Source organism: Pezoporus flaviventris, unplaced genomic scaffold (genome assembly GCF_033815535.1).
Source record: "Pezoporus flaviventris isolate CSIRO_AGI_PZ_B2104156 unplaced genomic scaffold, CSIRO_AGI_Pfla_v1 ptg000036l, whole genome shotgun sequence".
NCBI lineage: Eukaryota > Metazoa > Chordata > Aves > Psittaciformes > Psittacidae > Pezoporus > Pezoporus flaviventris.
Genome location: NW_026892584.1, coordinates 16,588,009 through 16,594,171, shown reverse-complemented (window position 1 = coordinate 16,594,171; position 6,163 = coordinate 16,588,009). Strand labels below are relative to the sequence as shown.

At 37.3% G+C, this 6,163-nt stretch overlaps 1 long non-coding RNA gene across 1 annotated transcript in view; it reads right to left on the bottom strand.

The window, feature by feature from the left end:
• Positions 1-1,413: 1,413 nt before the first annotated feature.
• The window catches only part of LOC133274313 (uncharacterized), a 131,897-nt gene continuing 127,147 nt past the window's right edge, over positions 1,414-6,163 (bottom strand). Inside the window, exon 3 of the long non-coding RNA XR_009745105.1 lies at positions 1,414-1,505. This is a non-coding gene — a long non-coding RNA (uncharacterized LOC133274313). The remainder of the gene's footprint in view (positions 1,506-6,163) is intronic.

Genomic DNA, 6,163 nt, shown 5'->3' with positions numbered 1-6,163 from the left:
CAAAAATTTCCAATTACACTGGGTTTCCTCTGAGACAGTAGAACAGTAGGCCATGGATGACTGAAATTTAACTAACTGGATCACTGAAACAACAAATGCTCCTTTGCTGTTAGCTTTTGTTTAGTTTGACAGACCAAAAAGAGGCATTAGGGAACTGGTATTTTTTATTTAATTGATTATGAGACAAGTTGCATCATCTTTGCCATCTCTGTTATCACTGGCAGAAATTCATGTATTTTATCATTTGTTAATAGAATGGTGAACAGTTAACACACAATTCTTTATAGCAGAATATTCTCACGTGGTCTTCATTTTCTGGTTTGGAATCACAGAAAGATTACTGCTGGCATTTTACTAAAAAGACTGATACATCTTTGAAGTGGAGCGAAGCCTCTGTCATCATGTTCTAGCAAATAACACTACAAATCCTGATTAAACACTTTTCGTGAATTTTCTTTTAATAGGCTTTAATTTTGCAGTAGGAAAAAGAATGTAAGGTAATGATTTGAAAAGATAAAATACCACATGCTGTTTTGCAGGAACTGCATGCTAACTCTGCAGGAAGCAAAGGCATCTGAGCAATAAATTGTGTCATCACTATCTCTGTTATCTCTTAATAAATGTGGAAAGAATATTGCAAAGATCTCACCAGACATTCTCTTTATTGAATAAAGTGAAACAGGCATGAGATTTTCTGGTTCATTTAGCATTTTCTTGTGAAAGAAAGTTGTAAGGTTTTGTATTTACCATAGGTTGCTTTTGCAAATATAACCATCTCCTTATAATTTGGAAAGAGAAAGAGCTGTCTTTTGCTTTTTGTGTGTGTCTGCATGACATGCACATGTATCGAGTATCTTATTCTTCTCAGACTCTTATTCTCAACCAGTTGTTCCTGGCCACTGGTAGAAGTAGGCAGGGTATCGATTCTGTGTGCTGGTAAGGAGTGTTATTTGTTTTATGATATACACAATGACATTGATGAGCAGGCCAAAGGAAAAGCAATAAAACTGTTGTATCCACTCATATCCTAACTGCATGACTGCACAAGATGCCAGAGGCTTTGTTGGGCTGTTTTTACTATGTCTATCCAGCTTTCACACACACACACCACCCCACCCCCCTCCCCCTCATTTGCTGGCTCAGTTGTACTGATAATATATCAAGGAGAAAATAACAGTCCAGCAGATCCAGAGGTGCAACTTTAGTATTATTTATATTCTTAGTATAATTGAGACAGAAAACAAGTGTTGTTACAGGAACAATAGAACTGGAAAATGTTATAGATTGGAAAGTAGTTCCAGAGTATGGGTTTCTTAAAGTTAGGGCAACACATGCCATACATACTCAAGCATGCAACTCTAAGATGAATATAGAAACACAGAACTGTAAGTTCAAGAGGATCACTGAAGTTCATCTATTGTACCGCTCAGAGCTTGCCCATTGTACAGCATCAGAAAGGCATCCTTTAAATCAGGCCTAAAGACCACTTTCACATCAGACCAGTTCTGTAGAGTATTAAAGGGTGAAATATTTTCCACATAGTTAAGGGATCCAGAGAACACAGGAGAATTACTGAAGTGCTATAATACAAATGAAAACAACAGAGAAATTGCTACTGCTGTCACGTTGCTTCTGAGCTACAATATAGTAAGGAAAAAAACAACTTAGCTTGTGTCCAGGAGTAGTATTCAAGCCAACAATAAAAATGTAGAAGCTCTCACTGGTTGTTAAAAATCAAAACAGCAGACAAACCCCATAACATCAGCCTCCCTGTGTACTAGATGAAGCGTAAGTTGTGACTGCTTCAGCAAAACAACGGATACCTTAGATGCATAAAAATAGCTTTCCATTCTACAGTATAGATTATTTTTATGCCAGGTGACAGAATTAAAATCATCTATGCTGACTTTGGGCAGCACAGTAACTTTTTTCATTGTTTAGGAATATTTGAGATACACTAATAATGGGAGAAATCCAGATGATCTTAGACAGTGGCATGGAATAGTAGCTTGTTATAGGCCTTTTATAGATTTGGCTGCTTCTCCTCACATAGTAAAAGGCAAAACCAAAAAGGTCTGGAACACAGATCTGTAAAATGGCTACTGCCTTAACTGTTGGTTGGGTACAAGCAACAAGAAAATAATAAAAAGATATAAACCATCTGCTTTTATAGGAGATCGTACTCCAGAAATTGCCAGACTTGCCAGAGCTGAAGTTCAGTCAAACATTTTCCTTCTAGCTGCTTGAAATCTAAAATGTATGGATAGAATTGCAAGGATAAAGGGAATCCAAGAAAGTTTTGTCTTGAGTTTTCCACACATTTGTCCTTTCTTTCTTGGAAATGCAGGTGATCTTGCTATAAATGCATGGTAAACAGTATCTAATAAAAAATATCTACATACATCCATCTGGTTTCAATATTAAATAACGTTTATATAACATGCAGCAGCTTTATTGTTCAGTGAAGGATACTATTATACTGGAATAGTGAGTATTAAAATGCTACTTTTGAGGACTAAAAAAAAGATACGTATATTTAAAACATTTGGTCTGCTATTCTGAGTATTTCTGGAATAGCTGCTGGTCCTATTCATTATTTGCTTCATACTGAAGGACTGTAACACATGCTGTATTTTGTTCACCTCAGCTCAGAAGGAGCGTTTCTCAAATTTGACATTATGTGACAATAAAAAAAAAAAAAGAAAGAAAAGATGCTTTTAGTTTAGTCCATCTTATTTTGTATTCTGTTAATTTATGAGAAAGTATGCACAACAAAAAAGATCTGCTACTCTTAGTGACTGTACTGCAGGCTACACTGAGGTGGCATGCCCTCTGCCTCCAAGTTTACTTCTCTTTCTCCTATGTTTTGTCATGGAATGATGTACTTTTTCAGTGCTGTCTATCTAACTTATTTTTTTCAGTACCTTTGTCCTGGTACCTTCCTTTTAACTGGAAAGTTAAAGACGGAGTAGGAAATACTTGCTCCAAAAAAGCAGAAACTGAGTTCTTCCAGAAGTTTGTAATGTGAAAAAAAGATTCTCTCCCTTTTAATGTGGTTTGTTGAAACTTGTTTTCTTTCATGTTTTATAATAAGCTGTGGCATTTAACGATGCCTTCAATAAACATCACTAACATTTTTTCCTCTTCAGATGCCAATGATTAATGTTTTGTATGTATTCAAAGAATTTGTTTTATGCCACAACCACGACTACAGCTTCCCACAAAAACAATTCCTAGCTAAACCCTCTATTTACTTTAGTGTTTATTTGATGATCAGTTGTCTATTGTCTTGCAAGCAACAAAGTGAGCATGTTCACCAATTAATGGATATATTTAGATACCTTTCTTAACAAATTCATCCCCTTTGTTTGGTTAGTAAGGACAAAAGAGAATCTTAAATACATGCCAGCAATAAAAGCTGAAAACAGTTTCTTCATGCTGCTCGTTTTTAAAAATAGGTTGGTAAAATGAGATGTGTCAGGGTGCTGCAGTTAGGTCACTGTCAAGGCCAGGCTGTACTCATTTTTTCTGTTAGACAACAGTGGTCCTCAGGGTTTGTCAAGGCAGGAATAGCATTTATGGACATTTCCAGGCCAAATGTGTCAGATGTTTGTGGTTGAAGAGCTAAGCCTAAATGATCAAGTGTTGCCATTTGCGCACATCGGATATTCAAACTTGGTGTAATTTATCATGCGAAGCAGGTAGTGTGCTCTGCAAAAACAAAACATTATGCTTCTTTAGTGCATCCTGACCTTTTCAGCTACCCTTGCTATGGAGGCTATGACACACACTAATGATGTCTTCCCCACCTGACACAACAACGTCAGTGCATGCTTCAGGAAGAGTTTCTTCACAGTAAATATGTTCCTGTTCCAGTAAATCTCGTAATGAGAGAAATGAATCTTTTCTAGATGCATGAATGTAGAGGGAGGAATTTAAACAGAAAGCAGAGCTGTTGATTATTCATCAGGGAAACATTTTATATGCACAGGATTCCTTTACCAAACTTGTACGTTAGCATATTCAATTTAAGTTGTGCAGAGCTCACTTCCCAAATGTTGTACAGTCTGGTGTCATTTCCCTGACCTTGTTTTTCTTTTAGGATATAGCAAAAGAGTAAAAGCTTCTCACCTCCCATATTACCTGACTGGTTTCTTTGTGGCAAGGATGAGAAACCTACAGCTGATCAGCCTTTACTTCTTACAAGTTACCACATAATTTTGGGGGATATTAAAATCAGATGCCATGAAGTAGGAAACAGTATAACCTGGTAACAGTGTTTGAAGGGTTTCTTCAGTCCTCAAGAAAGAATAAGGTCCTCATACATGCTCTATGGCAACTCATAAAAAGAATGTGCAAAATGTACAAACAAGAGCAAAGCCAGGATGAGGCCCTGACATGCTGAGGGCTATGTCCTTAGCCAGAGAAAAATTCACTGGCTTTCATGCACTAGAGAGGACATGTACAGTGCCAGTTCATAAACTCAGCTGCACCAGTTCACACTCTTGACATTACATTTCTTTCAGCTACTGTTAGAATTGGACCTCATTTCAAGTTACAAGGACACTTTTTTCAGGCATATGATTTCAAAATGTTTAAACAACACAACTTTAAAATAAGCAGAAAGCAAAAGAGTTAATAGACTTTCCACTTATTTTCATCAAGCTCAGTGGCAAGTAAACCCTCAGCTGTCAAGCAGACAGCAGCTTAGCTTTGAAATGATGGAAGGTGGAACCTGCTCATTTCCTTGCATGCCTCTTTATAGCCAACAGTTCATTCTCTAAAATACGAGTTAATATTGAAATGCAAATTATTACATCTGAAAGGGTGTTGCCCAGCTTCAGAGAGCCTCTGTGATTTATATCTAAAACCCAGAAAGTGTAGCTGAAAATAATATGCTACACCGAACCCCAATAACTTTGTCTCTCTTATATTCTCAGTCTTTCTTGTTTTGCTTGGAGAATTGGTACATGGAATTTTATCTATAAATCAAACTCCTGGAAATAAACTTGCTGAAATCACAATCAGAATCAAATATTTATGTGATGATTTTTTGTGAAAAGTTCAGTAAATACGTTGTCATCAGCTAGATTCTCAAGAAAGCATCCCAGGAAAAATATCATTCAGTCATGGACAAGAATATTATGCTTGACAAAACAGATACCTAGCAGGTCTGCACAGGAGCACCTTCATTGCACTACCCAGTTTTTAAAACTTCCATAGTATGCTCATGTTCCTTTGACACTTAACGTAGTTGACACTTGGACAGACTTTTACAGACCTTGTCTGCCTTCATTCCCGTACTGACCCCATTTACTCCTTTTCTTATGCTCTCCTCCCTATGCTTTGTATCATTTAAGCTTGATGGTTTCTTGCTTTTATCTTAGTTGCCTTGTCTTCTCCCAGCAGCAAAAAAAAATCAGACCTATTTTCCATACCCTTCTTCTACGATCTTCCCCTTTCATTGTTTTTCCTTACTCTTTTCCTTCCAAATCTTCCTTTCTCTACCATTCCTGTTCCTGCTTCCATCTTTCTCTTATCACCTTTCCTCACTTTACACCTATCCGTTTCTCATCACCCCTTCTCTGTTTCTTAGCTGCTTGCTCCATGACTAATAAAATTTTAGTTATCCATATTTTCTCCGTAGGTTATTCTTTCCTTCTTCCCTTCTTAGTTTATGGCACTGCTTTTGCAGGAGCACTTTCCCCTCACATCCTCTGCCATGGATCAGGGTAGGTACTGGTATATGTGCCAAAAGCCATTGTCCTGATACTGGCTGATGGATTCCTTTCAGTTCTCCAGCAATCTCTCTCTTTAACAGCCCTCTCTTTTCCCACCGCTTATATTCTGAGGTGTTTGAGTCCTCATTTTCTACTTCCATACTCTGGCTAGCATCTGAGCCATGTTCAGAGGGACTACTGCAATATAGGTAAACACGTGGATAAATAAATAAATAGCATACATCATATTTCACTATGAGGCAACAATCAGCTGCCATTTTTAAAAGGTTTTTTCAAAAGCTTCAAATGGCTAACAGTTACACATAAATTGGAATTTAGAGCACACAGGAAGCGTGAAGGATTAAGCTTTGTACTGAGCATTTTACTAAGATAGGTAACATTGCTCCAGGCTGGGATCCTCTCAGTTTTTGTGGGATATCTGA